At 47.6% G+C, this 23,999-nt stretch overlaps 1 protein-coding gene across 3 annotated transcripts in view; it reads right to left on the reverse strand.

The window, feature by feature from the left end:
• ATP8B1 (ATPase phospholipid transporting 8B1) overlaps nucleotides 1-23,999 on the reverse strand; it is a 148,438-nt gene that overhangs the window by 85,067 nt on the left and 39,372 nt on the right. The window contains exon 1 of one of the 3 annotated variants that reach the window (XM_043888796.1): nucleotides 23,691-23,824. The exons of the other annotated variants lie outside the window; for them this stretch is intronic. The gene's annotated coding sequence lies outside the window, so the exon portion shown is untranslated. Of the gene's footprint in view, nucleotides 1-23,690; nucleotides 23,825-23,999 lie in introns of those variants that run through there. 3 annotated transcript variants of the gene reach the window in all.

Here is a 23,999-nt window from a genome sequence, read left to right on the forward strand (position 1 = left end):
TTTACCTCTGCATTGGCATGAGAAATTATTTTATTTAAACTTTCAGAAATGCTTGCCCAGATTTCACATCATATGCCCTCCATATCTGTTCACTGGTTTAGCCAAAGGGGTTGCTTGATAGCAGTGATATTGCACACAAGATGTGAACAACTTGTTTTCCTGTGAACAGTTTTATCCTGAGAAAGATGAGGTTTCACCTTTCCTTTTCCAGCACACCCACCCCTCCTCCTTCACCCTAACTGATTAGGAGATGATGATCTCTAAGTGGTCAAGAGTCCAGTTTCAGCAGCCACGTCCCTGATTCCATCATGATTTGGACAGACAACTTCCTTGTCTCAGCAATGAGAGGACAACTTATGCGGCCTGGCAACGCTGGCTGTGCAAACAGGCGGCTCTGGGGTCAGACAGGTGGCTAAAATTCAGAAGACAGACTTACAGACTATTCACATGTGAGCAATCTCCCAAACAGCAAAAGGCAGGCCTTGATTTCAATAGATTTTGAAATCATTTGGGGAACTTCAGAAAAAGAAAAGGGCGAGGACCCAGGAGAGTCGACTTTCTCAGCCTCCAGAGAAAGTCGATTGTGTTGATGAACAAGAATTGGGACTGCGTTCCTGGCCTAGGCTGAAATGTTAATATGAATTTCTGTTCTTGCCAATAGATGAGTTACCTTGATCATATTCTTTACTCTTCATCCTTAAGACTTTCATACGCATCTGGAGAGCTTTGCTGAGTTTTTATACCACTATCAAGCAGTTAAGATCTTAAAATAGAAACAACTGTTTTAGAGTCACGAGGATTGTTAAAGAAAATGTCCAAACTCCTCATTTTTACTAGAAGAATCTGGAGCTCAGAAAGGTTAGAGGAAGGGACAGTGCCTGACCTGTCTCCATCAGTAAAGTGGTGATAAATGGATTAACTGAATTTCCAATAGTTACTGAATGCCTACTAGACTATGGACAACGTAGGATGAATAAGATATGATGACCTCCTCAAGAGGAGAGAAACCATCACAGAGATTATCATAGTTCAATATGCAAAGTGCAGGGGAAGGTGGCATGCCCCAGAGGGCAGACTGCAGTCTTGAAGAAGTCGTACCTGACCCAGCCTGGTACCTGACCCAGCCCAGTATGTACCTGGGAGGGGCTCCAGGCCAGAAGAACACTGAACCTGAACCTTAAAACAATAAAGCATTGTGCTCCCTCAAAGAAAGGGCAAAGAGGGCAAAGGGGCTCTGCCCTCCCTTTAGAATTATTGTGAAACTAGTGTCCAGCACGTGAAGGGGCTGGGTAATCAGCAAATCACTACACAGACACAAGCTGTGAGGTTAAGGGATTCAATCAAGGCCATTCATAGCTGATGCTTTACAGAATCCAGTCTGATGTCCTTGAGTTACTCCCCTCATTTATTTCAATCACTTCTGTCTGTGTTTATACCTAGACACTTCTGTAAGCCTGAGTAAATTTTTGATATGCTAAAAGACATCCTGTAGACAGCAGACTCTTATAGCATCTACCTTCTGAACAGTTCTCTGCCTTGACTTCATATTAGAATGCCCCCAGAGGAACCTCCGTTGGGTGATCAGAATCTCCAGCATCAATATAATCGATGCTCCACAAGTGATTCTAATTTGTAGCCAAGTTTGACAGTCTCATGCATTGCAAAAGCAAGAATGGACTGTACCCCCCCACCCCCCCCCCGCCCCCAGACAAGTCGACAGTCACCTCTGGTGAAGGTTACGGAGAACATAAAATCCATTTGAGTCTGGACTATAATGTGGTTCTTTAAGGAAAGCTATTTACCCCCTGAAGGATGACTGGCTTAGATTAATACTAGTTTGTCTTTTCTGAAGATACACAGGTTGATAGGGTAGGAGGGGGGAATTGCCCAGAAGTATGACAAGCAGCAGAGAACAGACTGTCCCGGCTAAAAATGCTCTACAGAGAAGTCATAAAACAGATAATGGTCAGATTAGAGTGGAGAGTGGGGAAAAAATGCTCCTGGAGGAATGCAGTCATGGAGACAACAACATCAAAGTGAATTCCTATCTAACAGAGTTACTACTGTATTTATTGGGGTCCTTTGAAAAGGATGACAGTCATAAAATGGGATGGATGCATCTATCTCAAAACAACTTTATGTTTCCATTTCTCTTCATCATATAGGCAGGCCCATGTAAAATAAGAACTTTAAAAATATCAAATACACCTGGTAGATGCTGCTGAAAATGAATCTTAAAATACTTCTTGACACAATTCACAGGAAAATCTAAAAGAAAATTAAGTATTGGAGAAAACACAGAAGTCATCTTTTCTACTGTTTATCAAAGGGCTCTGATGCCAAGGCTGTTGTTCTTTCATCAATATGTCTGGTCCTCCCCATCCTCACGATCAAGGGCTCATGAGAATCATGGAACTTTGCCACCAATCAAACCCAGAAGCCACTTATGAACAAGAACCCCGCTGGAGATTCACATGCACATCTATGTTTGAGAAGCCACTGGTCTACATTGTAGAAGCAGCCACTTTCTAGAAGGTCCTTCTCAGCCATGGGTGGGTGCAATCAGGCACCAGATTATCTTTAAAATCCATTTAATTCCCAGCATCACCCCACCCCAATCAGAATTTTATTATTACAATTTCCCAAGTCATTCTTCTGAGGAACCCCAATCATTCTTCAAGAGGCCCTCCAACGTAACCTCTTCTTGGGAACCTTCCCGAACTTTCTAAACTGAGTTACTGTTTGATAACTCCCTCCTCTGTGCCCCCATAGCCTTGAGTTTCAGGCCCCCTCCCCTCACCCCTGCAGACTGGTCTCCATTCATTCCCCACTCATCCACTCAGGCAACACCTGCTCCCACTAACCTTCCACCGAGAGTCGTCAAACCACAAGCTTCGGCCGTTCTGCCGGCCGCTGAGCTGTAGCGAGCGGGACAGAAGATTCCAGGCTCACAGGGCAGCACCCCAATCACCCCACACACAAACAAAGGGTCTCACTCTCATGAATACAAGGAGAAAGAGCAGAGGGCAACCCTCAGGAGAGACCTATTTCACTCGGGTGGTCAGAGGACACTCTGAAGAAACGACACTCAGCCAAAAAGCAAGAGATCAGTGAGATGGAGCAGGACCCCACGGCCATTGCCCACCCCCCACGTTTTCAGCTTGCCTTTTGTCCGTGGAAAAATGCTAGCCCAAGAACAAGCTTCATCAGAGAAGTGAAAAAATGCATAAACAAAGGAAAACAGTCAAAGCAGGCCAAATAATAATAATGTACCCATTAAACACAGTCAGGGACCTTTAGCTCTTCCTCAAGGGCTACAGATGATATTCCGAGCCGTATTCTGTGAGTTGTCTTGTAGATACTGAAATGCCAGGTGGAGAAGTTAACTATACTGTGACTAGACTGTAGCCATACATAAACCGCCATCATTCTGAGAACTGGCCTCAAAAACATGGAAACAAACAGATGCTGGAACTTAAGGTTAACTGTACCTAAAACAGTCAAGATGACGCTGGTCAGACCATCGATGACCAATTTCCAGATGACAGTCAGGACTGACTCTGCTGTTTCTGCATGTAGACCCCTCTCCCTGTCTATAAAAGCCCTTGCCCACTGATTTTCGGGCAGGGGGGAGAGGTGGGGTAGAGTAGGCCTTTGGATGGACATCCACCCTCCCTTGCTGGTTGTGTGTGTGTTAGTTGCTCAGTCGTGTCCAACTCTTTGCGACCCCAGGGACTGTAGCCCACCAGGCTCCTCTGTCCATGGAATTCTCCAGGCAAGAATACTAGAGTGGGTTGCCATTTCCCTCTCCAAGGGATCTTCCTGATTCAAGGATCGACTCTGGGTCTCCTGTATCGCAGGCAGATTCTTTTTTTTTTTTTTTAATATTTTTATTTATTTATTTGGCCAGCTGTGGTATGTGGGATTTTGTTTCCAGACCAGGAATGGAACCCATGCCCCCTGCACTGAAAGCATGGAATCCTAACCACTGGACCACCAGGGAAATCCCCGCAGGCAGATTCTTTACCCTCTGGGCCACCAGGGAAGCCCCCACCCCACCCTAGTTGCCAGCATTCAAAATAAAGCAAACTTCCCTTTCCACCAACCTGGCCTCCTTAATGGCTCTGAGTGGCAGGCAGCCAGACCCCACTTTCAGTAACATGAGGACTCATCATTTGCGGGGAGCACTTTCCCGGTGAGAAAGCAACAAATGTGTAGGTGCGGAGACAGGAAGGGGTTCGTGGTGCTCCAGAAACTGAAAGAGGACAAGAATAGACCTGGGGCCGGGGGGAGGGGGGGGGGGGCGGGTGGAAGCCGGGCCTGGTGAGCCCTCTTAAGAAGGGAAATGTTCTTGAAACTGCAATGCTGAGCTGTAGACAGGTTTTGCACCTGGGTGTGGAGATGCTTCGGGATAAATGGCTGCTCTCAGTCGGAAGGGGCAGAATGAAGACAGAGACACCAGTCAGGAGACACCTGAGGTGGTCCAGGAAAAGGAGGGTGGGGGCTGGAAGTGAGGGGATGGCAATGGAGAGAAGCAGGCAGATTCAAGACCTTCTGGCAGTAGAAGCAACAGATCTTGGAGATGGACTGAAGTGGAGGTCAAATGGTGGAGTGTGGGAGAGAAAGCGTCACAGATCAAGTCCAAGTCCAGGTAGAGAAGCGTCGTCTAAACTGATTGGGGTTCAGGGCTGGATATGCTGTGGCGTCAGGGGAGGGCTCTGAAGATGCTCAAGTGGAGAGAGCAGGCTGGCAGAGCGAAAAAGGTGGTTGTAATGGAAGGTCAGCAGAAATTGGCACATTGAATTAATAGTACTTAGTTAGTTATTGGAGACGGGAACGGCAACCCATTCCAGTATTTTTGCCTGGTGAATTCCATGGACAGAGGAGCCTGATGGGCTACATGGGGTCACAAAGAGTCAGACATGACTGAGTGACTAACACTAACTAACAAAGCCACAGAAACAGAGGCGATTACCCCACAGAGGGGAAAACAAGGCTGGGACTGAGTCCGGAAGAACCCCAGGGTTTTATGACCTGTCCCTCGTTCAGAGCAGGACTTCTCAGCCTTAGTATTACTGACGTTTTGGGTGGGAGAGATCTTCATGGTGGGGGCTGTCAGAGGTTTAGCAACACCCCCGGCCTAATCACTAAACGTCAGCAGCAACCACTACGTTGTGACGAGCAAAACTGTCCCCCTGTGACCCAAGTCACCTGTGGTTGCTTAGGCCGGGGGATTTCTGCAGAATGTTTTCATAAACCTGGTGCTCGTTTCTATCTCAACAAGTTCACAGCCAACTCAGGATAAGGGCTCTACAAATGACATCAACTTTCTCATGTTCTGACTTTGTGGACAAGCACATAAAATTGAACACAACCGGACCAAGTATTAAACTTGACTTTGCTCCACCTAGTAGGAAACAAATGTAGTTATACTAACCCCAAGATACTTTCAAGATCCTGGAAACTCATTAGCATCTTTTGACAATAACATAAACCCAAACCAGAATAGTGAGTGAATATAGGCATTAGTTGTCTTCCCTTGGATGCAAATATCTTCTAGCTCAGAGTTACAGAATGACCTAGAAGTTTCCAAGTACCATTAGTAAAAAGATCTTTAACCCAAACCAAGATGTCACAAGAGTCCATTTTTCCCAAACAGGAGTTAACTAAAAATAATCCCTAGTATTATGTGGCATTTGCAAAGGATGGCAATAAGTAACAAAAGCTGGTACCAAAATCTTAAAACATCTATTTTTGTTTGTGACTGTTCTGCTAAGTAATAAGGTCTAAGAACTTGGATCGTCTCATCTGGCATCTTTCTAAGAGAATGAAAGCCACACAGTTCGTTCTCAGTCCCCACTGGGTTCTTTCCACCCCAGCTGTTGTCGTGGTTCAGTCACTAAGTCACGTCGGACTCTCTGTGACCCCACGGACTGCTGCACGCCAGGCTTCCCTGTCCTCCACTACCTCCTGGATCACTGCAAAAACAGCCAACTTAATACACTGAAGAAGTAACTGTAGACGGCATCAGAACCATCTGGAAGTTTTGTTCAGCCACAGAACGCTGGACCCAGTTCCTGAGTTTCTGACTCAGGAAATCTGGATGGGCCCTCACCTGTGTTGATGCCGCTGCCCCCAGGACCATACTCTGAAGACCAGTATCCAGGCAACCACTACACATCATGCCGTGTTGGCGTGTGAAATGAACAGTCGGCCTCTGAGATGGCGAGATCCAAGCTGGGGACCGGAATATACTGAGAGGGACTGGAGCGAAGGAGGGGCCGCTCACTTTGACCCGCGAGCGTGAAGAAGCAGAAAGTCATCCAGGAGGAGGTCACACCTGGTCTGCTGGGGGAGGCGGGGCAGGAAAGAACGTCGCAGGTGAAGGACACGGTATAGCGAAGACCCCGGCACAGAGGGCGTGCGCTCCATCCCTACAGAATTGTAGGTCAAAGGGGAATGCCATTTGTTACCAGGTGTTAGGAGAAGCAACTACACAATTAACATCAGGAATGAAAACGTTCCCTTTCTATGGGAAGTGTTTTAACGATCAAATATTTCACCATCGTCCTTTTTCCTTTTGCAATGAATACCTTCCTCCTTAAACAACGGGCTGTGCTTTAAAAGAGTCTATCACCATACCAGGATTATTAAATACGAATAGCCCTGCCGTTTTAACATCACTAAGGACATGTGCAAACACAGCATGTCTAAAGATGGCGCCTGCAACGGACCAGGAAACAAAAGACAGAAACATCTCAGGAGCACCTTTTAAGCAGCGCTTGGGCAGAGGTAGAGGGAAGGATCTAGTAAATTTAACATAGGAGTGTTAGAGCTGGGAATTCTGCGGGATACTTTTATTCTTCTTATTTATCTATTTATTTTTGGCTGTGCTGGTCCCTGCTGCTGCACACGGGCTCTCTCTAGTTGCGGTGAGCAAGGGCTACTCGCTGGCTGCAGCATGTGGCTGCTCACGGCAGGGGCTCCTCACGCGGCAGAGCGGGGCTCTGGGGCTCACGGGCTTCAGTAGCTGTGGCGCATGCGCTTAGCTGCCCCGAGGCGTGTGGGATCTTCTGGGACCAGGGATCGAACCCATGACCCCTGCACTAGCAGGCAGATTCTTAACCACTGGACCACCAGGGAAGACCCGGGTATCTTCTAATCTAAGCTCCTACATTTCAGAAATGAGTCTAAAGTTCAAGAAAACTAGGAACTCCCAAAAAATGCTAAACTTTTTTAAAAATCAAAATTTGCTTGAATGCAAAGGAAAGATACTATCATCTTTGTCTAGTAAGCGGGGTCAAAATAAAGCCAGATAGGGAACATTGACTTTGAAAATGGTGGGGCAGAAAAATGTTCTCCAACAACTCAGAGCTTGTCAGACAAATTCTAAAGTATACAAGAACTGCCCAACAGGATGTGAGAATATTTAAAAGGTCTGAAGTATTCAAGGATACAAGTTTGAAGACAATAAATTAAGATTAAATTCTAGGAGTGCTCTGGACTGGAAATCCTTGCACAATGCCTACGACAACGTGGCAAACTAAATTTTACTAGCAAATAAAATGTTCTTGCAATGGTCGCCAGCCTCATATTCCCTGAGTTCTGTGCCAAGTGCAATAAAAGCCATATTATGCTTGCTTATTTCCTTATGACACACGCAAAGGAGTCCATATATAAGAAGACATAACTTCATCGGATGAAAGGTGGGCATGAAGTCCCAGTTAGGACTGAGACTGGGCAGCAGGTTGTCTTCTTATTCCAGCTCGGTCTTTGCCATGAGCTGCTTCTCCCAAACTGGTATTTAGTGACTTGTTGATTTCACAACTTTACTGATATTCAACTTTTAAAAAAAGTAGTCTCTTCATTTAAAAATGGTCTACCTTCAGTGGTGAAGTATACAAATGTTGGTATTATTTAATCTTTCTGAAGATTTAAAATGTCTCAAAATAGCAGGAAAAACCATTTAAAATAAAAAGACCTCATTTGGAATTTTATAAATTTTCCAAAGGGACATGTAGTATTCACTGTGTACACACACACAAAAAAAAAGCTGATAAAAACGAATATGTAATGAACAAAATAGAACCCACCAGGCATCTCTGCCATCAGAAAAACATGTTTCTTAAAAAGAAATGAAAAGAAAAGCATGTTTCTTTTCTACTTTGTGTGAAGACCATACTGCCCTGTACTTTAGTTAGATGTGGTTTTGTCTGATTCCCCTATTAAATATTAAATATCTGAAGGGCAAGGACTATGGCTAACACAGTCATAGTTCCCTAAAGTCAGTATGGAAAGTGAAATTAATGACTGTCCAAGCTGGTCATCAAGGATAGGGTGTTCTATTCATTCACCACACATTTGTTGAGTTCCTTCCATGTGGAAGGAACTGTGGTTAGCACAGACTGCACACAGCAAATTCCAAGAAAAACAAAGGAAAAACTCCCTTCAAAATAGAATATGCTCCATCCAGATCGAGCTATTAGCGGTATCCACTGGGACTGCTATACTAAGTAGCAGGATTTCAAAAATCTGAATGCATATCGTTATTAAGACAGTGCTTCACCCCAGAAGAAACTGAGCTTGCTCTTTCAGAATATTGGACCCTAATTCTTCCCCAATACTACCCACAATATCATAATTCCTGGAAATCTGGCTGCCAAATGCCATGGCTGCCAATGAAGCATGTGTTTCATCATGTTCTTTACCTACCATGCTTGACATTGTTTCCACCAGGTAAATTTTCAAAACTGGAATCCTATGACAGATGAGATCACGCAGAGTCATGGAATCACATCAAGAAGATATCCTTGTCCGACTCTTTGTGACCCTATGGGCCACAGCCTGTCAGACTCCTCTGTCCATGGGATTCTGAAGGCAAGAATACTAGCGTGGTTGCCATGCCCTCCTCCAGGGGATCTTGCCCACCCAGGGATTGAACCCACAACTCTTAAGTCTCCTGCATTGGCAGGGGTTTCTTTACCACTAGTGCCACCTGGGAAGCCCATAAAACATCAGAGCCATGATTTGAATCACAAAGAAATGGGATCTTAAAAAACAATGGGCTGATCACTGAACTAAAAGTTGAGAAGAGTGTCTTAGCCCCGTTTTGGCCACCCACCTAAATGTTACTTTCCCTTGAGTTTCTTTTCTGTTCTATGGAAACAATACCTGTCCTAGTAACTCCAACTGAGAAGGTTTTAAAACTATGAAGTGATCTAAAACTACAAAACACTTGTTATTCCCAGTCGAGGTCAAAAAACTAACTGGTCAGGGACCCAGTCAGATCTGCCAGCTCCTGAACTCAGGGCCTGTTCCCCAATACCAGGCTGCTGCTAATTACAAATAAGGAATATTGACTAAAATTCAGGAAAGTAACACAACACAGACATTTCAAGAGACTAGGGGGAAAAAAATAAATTCTCTTCTCATGCCCAACACCAGATTTTTAAAAAATGCATGGAAGATCCAGGAGTTGTCAAAGGGAGCTTGAATATACACATAGTTCTTAAATTCCAAACATCTCTGTGTTCCTAAATTTTGATTCTGAGTAGTGTCGCCAAATAAAACACACAGGATGCACAGTCAAATTTGAATTTTAGATAAATCATTTTTTAGTCTAAGTATGTCTCAAATATTGCATGGGAGGGACATACTTATGTTAAAAAATGTATTTGTTGTCCAGTTAAGATTCAAAGTTAATTGTGTGCCCTGTGTTTTTATTTGCTTCTGTATTTCAGCATTGTTTGTACTGCTTTTCCAACCATTAACCGTGAGGTCCTGGAGGGAACCCTCACCTTGGGTGTCGTGAAATCCTCAATTGGCAATGACTAGTTCTGAGACTTCAAGCCACCTACAGTTCCTCCACTTGGAAAAAAAAAGAGGCCAGTAAATACAGACAGGGCTTCCCAGGTGGCTCAGTGGTAGAAAACCTGTCTGCCAATGCAGGAGATGCAGGTTCAAACCCTGGGCTGGGATCTGCCCTTGGAGAAGGAAGTGGCAACTCACTTAAATATTCTTGCACTGGGAAATCCCATGGACAGAGGAACCCGGTGGGCTACAGTCCATGGGGTCACAAGAGTAGGACACGACTTGGCAACTAAACAACTACAAATAGAGACAGCACAGAACTGAGTGGGTAAACGCTGCTTGTGCGAGCACAGACCTCTGTCAGCAAAGGCAACACCATTCCGTCATACACCCTACATGCTGGGCTGTGCTTAGTCGCTCAGTCATGTCCGACTCTCGTGATCCCATGGACTGTAGCCCACCAGGCTCCTCTGTCCATGGGGATTCTCTAGGCAAGAATACTGGAGTGGGTTGCTGTTCCCTCCTCCAGGGGATCTTCCCCACCCAGGGATCGAACCCAGGTCTCCCGCATTGCAGGCAGATTCTTTACCAGCTGAGCCACCCGGGAAGCCCAAGAATACTGGAGTGGGCAGCCTATCCCTTCTCCAGCGGATCTTCCTGACCCAGAAATCAAACCAGGGTCTCCTGCAGGTGGATTCTTTACCAGCTAAGCTACCAAGGAAGCCCCACACACCCCATACACATATTTCAAAGCACAATTTGGTTTTTAGACAAGGCCACACAAGCCAATTTAAATACCCTACTGTTGAAATTAACACAACATTGTACATCAACTAAACTGCAATAAATATCTGTAATTAAAAAAATAAATACTGCACAGTCCATGAGAAATTCCCAAACTTTAGCGAGTTCCCATTAAATATACCAACTGCCCCTCTCCCATGTCTAATACAAACATTTGACCTGTGTATGGTGGTCCTGCCAACTAGATAATACTGTACCAGCGTTCCACTGTCATTCTCGTCCATAAAGCAACACTAGAGCATTTCCACAAGTGCTTTCTTTGCTCAAATTTAAATGCTTTATTGCTTAAAAAAATAGTTGAATGTACTATTTCACACACACACAAAAAAAGTCAAAATTAAAAGGATGACCCTAGGTTAGAAAGCATTGGTTTCATAAGGATTCCAGCATCCCTGCCCGTCCATGCTCATGCTCAATCATGTCTGACTCTTTGCGACCCTTAGGATTGTAGCCCGCCAGGCTCCTGTCTGGGGGATTTTTCCAGGCAAGAATATTGGAGTGGAATGCCATTTCCTCCTCCAGGGGATCTTCCCAGCCCAGGAATCAAACCTGCATCTCCTGTACAGCAGGTGGATTCTTTACCACTGAACCATCAGCGAAGTGCTCAGCTTTATAAGGTTTCCAATGTCCCTGTGGAATTCACTAAACCAAACTCCACGCTGCCGGTTCCCAAGGTTGCATTCTCCAGGCAAAATTCCTGAATTTATCAGAGCTTGACCTCTGGCCACTCCTAGATGAAAGTGAACACGACCCAAGCTAAATTCCTAATCTTCCAGCCTGCTCCTCTGTCTCTGACATCCTCATATTCCATCCCTTATGTCAGAAACCTGAGAATCAACTGCTCCTTCCTTTCCACAAGATCCTGGAATCTGATCTGTCACTCAGGCGGAGACTCCACAACCAAACCGCAGCTTCACACCTCCACTGTCATCCTGGCCCCAGCCCCCCACCTCTCATCTCTCTCTCTCTCAGACCCTGGCAGTTGCCTCCTAACTGGTCTTCTTGCTTCTGCTCTTGGCTCCCTATGCCCACCCGTTCTCCACATCATAGTCTGAGTTTTCAACTGGAACTCAAAATCAAATCATGTCACTCCACTGCTTACAAATACATCGATGTCTTCCAACCGGCTTGGTCCCTGCCCACCTCACCCCGTGCTTCTCGGTCCCAAGCATCCCACCCCTCCAGCGAGCCTGGCCTTCTCGCAGGTCCCAGGACACAGCAGGAAGCTCTCACCACCGGGTCTTTGCACATGCTCTTGCCATGAGCTGGACCAGGAAAAGCCTTACCTGATGCCTTCTCATCCTTCAGGTCTCAACTTAAGAATAATCTCCTTCAAGACATCTTCCTGGACTAAATCTTTTGTTGTGGTAAAATATATACAACATAAAAGTTACCATTTTAGCCATTTGTAAAAGTATACTTCAGTGGTGTTTAGCACATTCAAAATGTTGTTCAACCATCACCACCACCCACCTTGGGAACTTTCTCATCCTCCCAAACTGAAACTCTGTCCTCTCAAACAGTAATTCCCATTCCCCCTCCCTCCACCTCCGGTAACCATGGTTCTCCTTTCTGCCTCTATGAATTTGACTATTCTGTGTACCTCATAGAAGTGGAATCACACTGTAGTTGTCCTTTTGTGTCTGGCTTATTTCATTCAGCATAATTCTTCAAGGTTCATTCATGTCATGGTATGTGTCAGAACTTCCTTCTCTTTTAAGACTGAACAGTATTCCATCACATGGATGTACCACTGTGTATTTATCCATCCATCCTTCCATGACCATTTGGGTTCCTCTGGGGCCATCCTAAAGTCAGCCCTCATTATTCTTAGTCATGTCTTTTCGTATAGGTGCTTATCACAGATTCCAATACCAGTGCATCTCATCTCTTTGGTTCAATATTGACTCCTATGACCCCTCCTCCAGTGGCCCTGTAAGCACTGAAGGGGAAGGTCCCTGTTTTGTTCATCCTGGCATTATCCCCCAGCACCTGCCATGTGGCCTGGAGTGGAGTAGGCGTTTAATAAGTAAATGTTGACTTTTTTAAATAAAAGAAAATGATAAGGCCACTCAAAAGCCACCAGTTTTTAGACACAGTCACAAATTCCATGTACTTTGTAGTTAGCTATGAAAGAACAAATTAATGCACACATACACATATACATACACATACACCTTCACAGAGAAATATTTAGCTCTCTGGGCACAATTCCTTTTCTAACAATGTTAATCGATCTATTTGTGACTAACACACATTTCCATTCCCTGTGACCCTTTTAAGAATGCGTCACATGCAAAAGTAACTTGTGTACTCAGCAATTAAGGACTTAAACATGGCTAAATGCTACAATGTGGATGATTACGCTAAACAAAACACCATAAAAATATTATGTTAAGTGAAATAAGTCAGCTCACAAAAGAACATGTGTTGTATGCTTCCATTTAGAGAAAAGGTCCAGATTGGCAAATACATAGATTCAGAAAGCAGAGGTTGCCAGGAGCTAAGGGGAGCAGGAATACAAGTGACAGCTAAAGGGGACCAGACTCCTTTTTTGAGGTTATAAAAAGCTTCCAGAATAGACTGTGATGGGACTTCCCTGGTGGTCTAGTGGCTAACACTCTGTGCTCCCAACGCAGGGGGCCCAGGTTTGATCCCTGGTCAAGGAACCAGAGCCCAAACACCACGATTAAGAGTCAGCAAGCTGCGATGAAGATCAAAGACCCTGAGTGCCACACCTAGGACCAGTGGGGCCAAAAAAGTATTCAGATATTAAAAAAAGAAAATAAAAGACTGTGGTGATGGTGGTACAACTCTGTAAATAGACTAAGAACCACAGAATTGCATACTGTAAAAGGATGAACTGTACAGTACAGGAATTATATCTCAATAAAACTGGAAAAAAAACCACCCACATGTGTGGAGATGGGGGTGGCCGGCCTGTGTTTGTGGGCAAGAAGACGCTTGCCTTCCCCACTAGACGATGCGTGGTAAGGCTGGGAGCAGTGGGAGCAGGGAGCAGGGAGCAGGGCCTTACCAGCAACTTCACCTGCTTTCTCTTGCAGGAGAGGTCTCCGTGCCCTGCGCGCCCTGTGGAATACAGACCATCTTCCTTCCCAGATGGAGCTAGCGGTAAAAACTCTGCTCAGTCCCTGGGTCAGGAAGATCCCCGGAGGAGGGCATGGCAACCGACTCCAGTATTCTTGCCCGGAAAATCCCATGGACCGAGGAGCCTGGTGGGCTACAGTCCACGGGGTCGCAGAGCCAGACATGACTGAGCACCTAACACAGTCACTTTCCTTCCAATACAAGCAGAGGCCTCTGCTGCCTGGAAATCGTCTTTTCCAGCACCTCCCCCCTCCCCAGCAAAGAAGAAAGACATGCTCTGATGATAAAGTTCTCTGCTGAAGTTCTGTGCACGAAAATCTTATACAAATGTGTCTTCTGAAGAGCCTCTTTATAATCTATCACGAGTGATCTGAACACAGCCCGTTGAATTTACCCCATTTTGAAAATTCAGATTTCCGTTTGCGACCCAGACTTTGCCAAGAAAGCTACCTCTGGCTCCTCTTTCTCTTACATCCCAAGTTCAATCCATCCAGAAATCCTGTTGGCTCTACCTTTAAAAAACATCCACAGCCTTCTCTCCCTCTCAGACGACTCCAACATAGTTCACCTGGTTCTGCTTCCTACACCCTCCTGATCTAAGAGCCCTCCCCTGGCGTGGGCTCCACACAGCAACCAGAGCGACTGAACCCGAGTCAGAGGACAGATCATGGCCCTCACTGGGCAACGTCCTCCACCGGCTCCCTCCACCGCCCCATCCAGCTTGCACAACATCAGGGCCAAAATCCTCACACTCGTAGGAAGCCCGGTGCGGGGGGGCTCCACGCCCCCTTGCTCTGTCCTCCCGGGCCCTGCCCCTCCACACCCCCAGGTCTGAGGATCAGCCAATGACCTGCTCGCCTTCATCACCCCAGCCAGGCACCGGGTCAGCTGTGCCCAGGACACTGTCCCCACCCCTGCTCTGCCAAGATCTTCCTAACTCACTCCTCCCCGCTGAGTCTTCACCCAGATGCCACCCTCTCCACTGTCCAACTGCATCCTGCTCCCTTGCCCAGCCCGCCCAGATTCTTTTGCCCTGCTCAGCTCCTCTTTCCCTGCAGCACCCATCTTCACACACACCATGTAATTTACCTGTGCGCTGGGCTTAGTCGCTCAGTCGTGTCTGACTCTTTGTGACCCCTTGGAACATAGCCCGCCAGGCTCTTCTGTCCATGGGATCCTCCAGATAGGAGTACTGGAATGGGTGGCCATTTCCTCCTCCAGGGGATCTTCCCAACCCAGGGATGGAACGCAGGTCTCCTGCACTGCAGGCGGATTCTTTCCTGTCTGACCAGCAGGGAAGCCTGTAACTTATCTATTCACCATCTTTATTATCCACTGTCCTCATCTTGCTAGAATGGGAGCTCCTTAAGGGCAGGCTCTTCATGTCCTTGATTAATTGACCGACACGAAGGATGTGGTTTGTAAGTAGCTGTTGGCCAGCTGTCTCAGACTTTGTAAGGCTAAGGAGGAGTGTCCACGCTGCAGAATGACCGAGGAGACAGGAAATTCCCTAAGAGAAGCCACAAGTTGTCTTCTCTGGCCGTTCAAGAAGCTTGTTCAGTCATGTCCGCCTCTGCCAAGCCCATGGACTGTAGACTGCCAGGCTCCTCTGTCCATGGGATTTCTCAGGCAAGAACACTGGAGTGGGTTGTCATTTCCTTTCCCAAGGGATCTTTCCAGGGCAGGGATCCGAACCCTTGTCTCCTGCATTGGCAGGCGGGTTCTTTACCACTGAGCCACCTGCTAGAACTCAGGAAATGAGACCAGTAGCAACTAAGAGTACAGGGCCTGAGCAAACTTTCTTCAGCTTTTTTTTTTTTTCAAGTGTTGCTCTGAATGATCTCAAGGATCCAAGTCACACTGGATGCTACTTATGTGACCTTTGAGAATTTTCACCATATTTCTCTATGCAAGGGGGGAAGGCTAAGACTGATTTTAAAATAATATTCTAAATCTCAACCAAGTTGAGCTAAATAAAGTAGCAAAACTCCGAGAGATTAAAATCCTTTCTGTGGTTGGGACTGGCACAGGATAGGAAAATGGAATGATATCCAAGGATAGTGATATTGGGGTCAGTGTGAAATGTGTGTATGTTTTACTTAAAAAAAAAAAAAAGTATTGCTTTTAAAATATGCAAATCCTTATCTCGGCTAATTTTCAAGACACTCTATGAGCAAAAGGTCCCGTAAGAGTCTATTGTTCCGATTAAGATGCTTACAGCCTACTACTACTACTATGACTGCTAAGTCACTTCAGTCGTGTCCAACTCTGTGCGACCCCATAGACGGCAGCCCACCAGGCTCCCCCGTCCCTGGGATTCTCCAGGCAAGAACACTGGAGTGGGTTGCCATTTCCTTCTCCAATGCTTGGAAGTGAAAAGTGAAAGTGAAGTCGGTCAGCCGCGTCCGACTCTTAGCGACCCCATGGACCGCAGCCTACCAGGCTCCTCTGTCCATGGGATTTTCCAGGCGAGAATACTGGAGTGGGGTGCCAAGCCTAACAGACATCTAATCATGATCAAAAGGGTTCTGGTTTTGATCCTGCTCCATGAATAAGCACATTAGTACACGGACGCAACATCTGACAATTCTGCCACCCTGTGAGTGATCTCTTGCCTTGAAACCTATTTTGAAAACCATGGGTTCTACCCTAAGATAGAAAACAATCTGCTTTTTAAGTATCCCATTTTCAAACATTACATGTAAGTTTTTCTCTCATTCTAATTCTCCCTCCGTCCACCCCCCCCCCAAAAAAAATTTTTTTTTCTTTAATTCAAGTCAATTCTGGAGGAAAGTTAAAGATTTTTACCTCAGCAGGAAATAGCCTCCCTGGAGGGCAGTGTGGCCTGCAGAAATCTTCAGATGGTGGAGCCAGGCCTCCTGAGCTTTTATGCCCACCCTGGTACAGAGCCCGGTGTCACCTACACCGCAGGGCACTGGGTGATGAGATTCTAAAGGACCGCCAGCTCTGTGAGAGCAGCTGCAGGTGAAAAGGAGAAATGTGGCTGCCCCCCACGTGTCTTCCACGTAACCAGCCTCCTCGAAGTTTCCCACATCCTTATCTCCAAGATGCTTTGGAGCAAAATGTGATACTAAATTCTCCATGTCCCAGGTCATCTGAGCCAGGTTCTATGTTCCATGAACGACATATCTCACAAAACTGAATCACATCTCAACAGCTCCCAGGAAGAAACAGATTTCCACATGCCCATGTTCACAACAGCCAAAGGGGGACACAACCCAAATGCCCCTCATCAGACAACTGGATAAACAAAATGTGGTATACACACACCGGGGAATATTATTCAGCCTTGAAAAGGAAGTGAAAGGAAATTCTGACTCATGCTGTGACGTGGACGAACCGTGAGGACATTGTGCTGAGTGGAATCAGCGTCATGAAAGGACTCATGCTGTGTGATGCAGCTGAGGGACCTCAGGACAGCCACCTTCATGGAGACTATGCAGGACAGAGGTTATTAGGGGACACAGTGAGGGCAAAGCGGGGAGTGACTGTTTAATGGGTACAGTTTCCAAATGGGATGGTGAGAAACTTCTGGATACGGACAGTGGTGAGAGCCGCAAGATATTGTGACTATGCTTAATGCTACTGAATTCACACTTTAAAATGGCTAAAATGACAAATTTTATAAATATTTTACCGTGATTAAATCAAAACTCCCATGAAATAAACTACTGCACTAGGATGACATCATGAGGAACCTCCTCTCCTCCCAGTGTTGTTCTGGTACCAAAAACAGAGGGTAGATTGTCACTTCATTCTCACCATCTCAGCAGCTGATGAGCCCACACACACTTATATTTCACTGTTTTATCAAGAGTTCTGAGGCTTATAGAGCACCTGCCAGTACCTGGCTTAGGGGCCCACACGTGTGATTTCTACCATGGTGGCTGGGCTGATCTGTTCCAGGGTGAAATATACACACCCAACCCACCTCCCCACATGAGTGTGTTTCAACCACCCACGTTCAATGGTTATCTGTTTTCTCAGAGAGAATATTAAATGTTTCTTCCGGATCCACAGATCCTATACCAATCTCAGAGAGTGATCTCAGTTTCCTGCATCACAAGAAGACAGGGTAAAGGTCTGTACATGAATCACAGCACCCCATGGGTTTCCCTGGTGGCTCAGATGGCAAAGAGTCCGCCTGCTATGCAGGAGACCGGGGTTCGATCCCTGGGTCAGGAAGGTCCCCTGGGGGAGGGCATGGCAACCCGCTCCAGTATTCTGGCCTGGAGAATCCCATGGACAGAGGAGCCTGGTGGCCTATAGTCCATGGGGTCGCAAAGAGTCGGACACGACCGAGCGACTAACAGTTTCATATCACACCATAAAATAAGTCATGCACCCAAGCCACGGGACCCTCCCCAAACAGCAGGAATGGGCAATTGGGGACGATGAGCCAATCATGCTCAGTGCCCGAGTTGTTCCGATGAGGATATTCCAACTGGGCCCCATCTGAGTAAAGGTTAGAAAACTGGTTTCCAGGGCTTCCTTGCTGTAAATCAAACAAACTTCAACTCTGGTGAACAAAAGCCACTCAGCAGAGAGACAAAGCCATAAATGACAGCCCTGTAAATAAAGACCATAGCTTCGAGACAAAGGTCAGGCCATGCATGTACTTGATGAGAAGCACCAGACTTCTCAGTCACACTAGGGAAGGCGGTCCTCACTACCGAGGGGTGATCCTGGAACAAGGGTGACCTCTGATACGCAGGGCCGCCAACCCCAGGAGTCTGCTCCCCAGACTGACAGCCAGCTTCCTACCGCGGATCCGCCACAGCCTCCAGGCCCAGCTCTCCCTTATAAAGTGTAAATTCACTGGGCTTGACGACTGATAATGAACACAGAGCTTCAGAGCTGGGAGAGGCCCAGGCCACCCTCCATGGTCTAAGGCAACCACCTCTGCGTGTACAGAGGGGCAAAGTCCAGAGCAGGAAGAGAGAAAACATCCGATCTACTGTCTTACCAAAGAGAAAAAGACAAAAACACAACTCAGGCCCTCTGGGAACCTCGCAGGCTTCCACGTCGCCGGGCCAGTGCCAGGAGCGTAGGCTCCAGCCATTTTTTAAATGAATGGATGGAGTGGACGGTGGGTGGTGGATAGATAGGTAAATGGGATTGCGCCAGGCGTCTCTGTCACTAGTGACGCTCACCAGGTGCCCCAACTCAGAAACCAACAGAAAGCACTGATCCTTTAAAAAGAACCCAAGTTTGGAACAGAGAAGAGTTTTTGGTTTTTGTTTTTTGTTTAAGAGAGAATACAGGGCTTTCTCGGTAATCCAGCACTTAGAAGCCCACCTTCCAATGCAGGGGTGCAGGTTCGATCCCCAGACAGGGAACTAAAGTCCCACATGTCATGGGGTTCGGCCAAAAATTTAAAATAAAGAACAAGAGTACAGAGGTGAGGGAGAGGAAAGACAGTCAGGAAGTGAGGGTGAAGGAGACCAGCTGTGTCCCAAGGGCCACCCTCCGCTCTGCAGGAGAGCGCACCCAGGTGGGGGCGGCCACCCCTCCTGGCTGTGACAGGGTATGCATACCCCTAGGTCACCGTGCTCCCTGGTCCTTAGACACCTGGACTCCAGAACCCAAGCCCTAGATCTGGAAGTTCAGAACCTCACCCCTGCTCTAGAGGACTTTTTCTTGCCACTGCCTGGCGCAAATACACACCTATGTTTGCTAAGTGAACACTAACATACAGAGTAATGCCCATTTCCCGAACCATCTAGGAGAAGGCAAAGGTGGCCTGAGCCATGAGTATTTACTGACAGGTATCAACAACACACCAGGCTTCCCTGGTGGCTCAGAGGGTAAAGAATCCACCTGCAATGCGGGAGACCTGGGTTGGGAAGATCCCCTGGAGGAGGGCATGGCAACCCACTCCAGTATTCTTGGCTGGAGAATCCCACGGACAGAGGAGCCTGGCGGGGCTACAGGCCACGGGGTCGCAAAGAGTCGGACACGACTGAGTGACTAAGCAGCCATCAACAGCACAACGGTAGTAACTCTGACCACGTTTAACTGAGGCCGGTGCTAAGTAAGCCCTTTTAAATTCTCTCAATTGGAACTTATCACCCGACACTCTGAGGTAGTACAGTTCCCCTTCCATCTTACAGATGAGTACACTGAGGCTAGAGCAATCGAGTTAACGACTCGCCGCGGTTATACAACTAGGGAGCCATGAGGCCAGGATTCCAAGCCAGATCACAGCCTCCCAGCACACTTGCACCAGTCTCTAACTGCTCCTCTGGCCTCAACGTCCATGGGACCACTTAACAAACATAGTTCCCACTGTGCGTGGCTTTGGTGACAATTTAAACTGCAATTATCCATGGGGTTGCAAAAGAGTCGGATAAGACTAAACAAATTCTTAGCAATTAGTAAAAGTATTAATGTGTTTCTTAATGATCAGAAGAGAAAAATTCCTTTGTTTTCTAATAAAAATGAAATACCAGACTGTTTTATATATATACTATTAATTATGTGTGTATATGTGTGCTTTCTAGACTCTTCTTCCATAACGCCAGCTCTTCAGCAACACGGGACTTCCGAAGATCTCATACTGGATATGACTTTTAGCCGGGCACAAGGATGGGGATTTGGGAGGACCTATCTTCCTTTCACGTTATAAAAACTCTCCTGGGAGCAAGTCAGCTTTCACTGTTGCTGTTCAGTCGCTCAGTGGTGTCCGGCTCTTTGTGGCCCCGTGGACTGCAGCCCACCAGGCTCCTCTGTCTGTGGGCTTCTCCAGGCAGGAACTGTTGGTCAGTCGCTCAGCGGCGTGCGACCCCACGGGCTGCAGCACGCCAGGCTGGAGTGGGAAATCTTCTCCAGGGGATCTTCCCGACCCAGGGATCGAACCTTGCAACGGCAGGTAGACGCTCTACTGCTGAGCTACCAGGGGCTGAAAACTCTTCTGGTAGCAAATTAATTTTTACTTATCTTAGTAGGTAATAAAACAAGACCTACAGGCATGAATACAATTAATCTCATTGAACAATGCCAACAAACAGGCCTGAAAACTCACAAGACACCTAAAGACACCACCTATACACACAAAAAAACTTCCCAGGAGACTTACCTAGAGGGAGGTAAAGAAGCAAACTCTAAAATTAACTGCCTGAGAAACTTTAAAGGCACCTCTTGAGAGACACAAAACATGAACAGACCCCATAAAACTTGTTCTGGTATCTAAAAAGCAAGTTCCTCTGCATTCATAAGCGAACAGGCATTTTCTTTTTTTTTTTTTACACAATGATTGAAACTAAAGAGCAAAGATAACTAAAAGATTAAAATCTCAGTTGTAAGAATCACCTGGAATCCATGAATCTACTGAACACCAACACTGGATTCAAGCTTTAGTAAGGCAATAAAATACAAAAAACACACGAAATACCTGGGCATCATACTATTTTTTTTTAATCCATTTAATAAAGAAAACTAAGAAAACAACAAACACCTACTATGTATAAGCAAGGTTTACTTGTTTTCTTAATCCTCCGCAACCCAAGGAGGTTGAAAAATATTTTTTTCAGAAGATTTAGGAATTCATTTAGTTACACAGTTTCAAAAATAAAGATAAGAATAAATTGTAAACATTAAATACAATTTAAAGTAAAAGAACTGAAATCTGTGGGAATCTAAATCCATACATTTTCCACAATTCCTTGCTTCAGGAAAAAGACAGTGGAAGAGGAAGGAGGTAAGAAGGGAAAAAAGGAAGGAAGCAATGAAGGACAAGCCAACAGATGGGGAAAAAACATTCCACAGCTGGATATGGTCAGAGCTGTTAGTGCCAAGACTGGAGAGAAACCCAGGCAAAAGAGAACCAGTTCTGATCTTGCTTTATACCTGCAGGCTACTTACACATGCAACTTTTTACCAAACTGTTTTAAAGCCTCAATTATTACAAAAATAAAAAGAACCCCTCCGAGCTCTATCGCTAACGGGTATCACTACCAAGAGCATTGTTGTTTAGTGGCTCATGTCCTGTCTGACTCTTTGTAACCCCATGGACTGCAGCCCACTAGGCTCCTCTATCCATGGGATTTCCCAGGCAAGAATACTGGAATGGGCTGCTATTTCCTTTTCCAGGGGATCTTCCCACCCCCCAGGAAATCAAATCTCCCTCATTGCAGGTGGATTCTTCACCACTGAGCCACACTGATATGCATTTTCCTTAAAATGAAAAAACAGAAGGAAAACTTCAAAGTGGCCAAGGCTGCTTTCAAACATGGTGTTCCTGTTCACTAGTATTAAGCTGTCTGAGTCTTGTTTGGCCCCCTATAACAGACCAAAGAATCCCTAAAAATTATCCAAGCACAGTCACTAGAAAATGGCAAGTGAACAAAGGTTAAGATTTCTTACCTAAAATTAGAACAAGGAGGCCTCCACTCCCTAATATTAAGAGGATTTAGAGGAGTAACTGCAGGCAGGCAGACGACTCCCCCAGAAAGTAATCAGCATCAGCTAATAACCATTCATCAACTTTTGCACAGTACATGCATTTATAACACGTTTTAATAAAGCCTTCAACAATAGGCCCGGAATTAATGAATGGCATTCTAAGGTCTAACACAAAAGTACTCCCCAGACATGAAAATTAGAACTTCTACTTCATACTTTGTGCTGTTTTCTCTTTTTATCTGCCTCGGGTTTACCATCACTGGAGGCTTGATCACGCATCCTTTTAAGTTCGTTTCTAAAAGTGGATAACCGTCCTCTGTAACCTAATGTGCCGGGCGGTCTTCCAGTGCGTCGCCTGTTGTCTCATTTCATTCTCGAGGAATGGGAGCAAGAGATTTGGAGACCATGCGACCAGGAAGATGGGAAAAATCTTTTCTTAGGCCCAGAGGGCGGGCAGTTTCCGGGAGGGGAAACTGGCGGCGTCCGGAGCTACCCAAGAAGGACTCGGAAAGCGCCGGGGGCCGCGGGGGCAGGCCGAGGGAGCCGGGTGGGGTCGAGCCGGGCTCGCTAAGCGGAAATGGAGCTCAGGTTCCCCTTGCCCGCGCCCGTCAACCCGCCTCCTGCGTTCGGCATCCCCCGGGCACCTCGTCCTCCCCCCAGCTGTCACCGATCAGCGTCCCAAGCCTCCCCACCCCACTCCGGCGGGGCCCAGGTGCGCACACTCCCTCGGAGAAGCTGAGGGGACGACGACAACTCTTCCCCAACGTGGGGAGGGGTGGGCAAGGGGGCGGGTAAAACTCTCGCCCTTCTCTGCAACACCCCTCCCCCGCAAGTGCCACTCCGCAGCCAGACAGCGAGGTGACAGCGCCGGGCACCAGGCTGGAGAGGGAAGGAGCTGGGCTGTTGGCGGTGCCATGGGAGCTGGCGGACAAGCCCCTACAGTCCCCGGCGGAAAACAGGATCCGTCCTCCCCATCACCTCCCAAACCGCATTAAGGCTCTCGGAAGCCGTCTGGAGGGCGCCGGTCCCGCAGCAGGCGCGGCGGCGGCGAGCTCACTCCCCATCCCTCCTCGAAGGCGCGGCCGGTATGATCAACCCTGGAGGTCTTTTCCGGATGCGTGGGCATCGGCTCCCAACGGGACCCCCAGCAGAACCCTGTCAACGGGGGCTACCCGAGGGGCGACAGACGTCGGGGGAAGCCAGCGGCGCCCCTCAAGGAGTCACAAGCCCGGCCAGGTTGGACCTTCGGCGCTTAAGCCGGGACCTGAGCGCAGCAAACGAGCGCAGACCCCGGACGCCTGGCGCACGGATGAAGAGCCCAGGGCCGCCGCTGTGCCGCCTGCCCCGCCAGCTGCGTCTTCCCATCCCCGAGGCCGCGAAGGCTCCCGGCACCTCGGCCCAGAGCCCACCCGTGTGGGCTCCGGAGCCCGCGGGCGCCGACAGCTGCTGCCCCCGCGTCCCGGTTCCCCCGGGTTCGTCGCCCCCCGGGACTGCAGGGGACCTGCGGGGCACATCGGGGGTCCGGCCGCCACGCCCCTCCTCACCTGGCGCTCGCTGGGCCCCGGCTGGGGCATCCGCCGGGTGCGCGCCTCGCCGCGCGCTGGGTGCGCACCTGCCCGCCGCCGCCCGCCGGCCGCAGCGCTGGCCGCCGCGCTAGCGCTTCATGGCGCACGGGGCTGGCCGGGGCCCCGGGAAGCGTGTCCAGTTGGCGGCGGCTCCTCCGGCTCTCGCAGCTCTCCAGTGGCTCCCCGCCTTCCCCCGCCCCGCGTCCGCGCCCCCCTCCTCTGCGGCCGCCCTTTTCCCTCCGCTCTGCTGGACCGGCCAAACTGGTTTCTCCGCTCCGGGGTGGTGCC

The sequence above is a fragment of the Cervus elaphus genome, chromosome 27, assembly GCF_910594005.1.
Source record: "Cervus elaphus chromosome 27, mCerEla1.1, whole genome shotgun sequence".
NCBI lineage: Eukaryota > Metazoa > Chordata > Mammalia > Artiodactyla > Cervidae > Cervus > Cervus elaphus.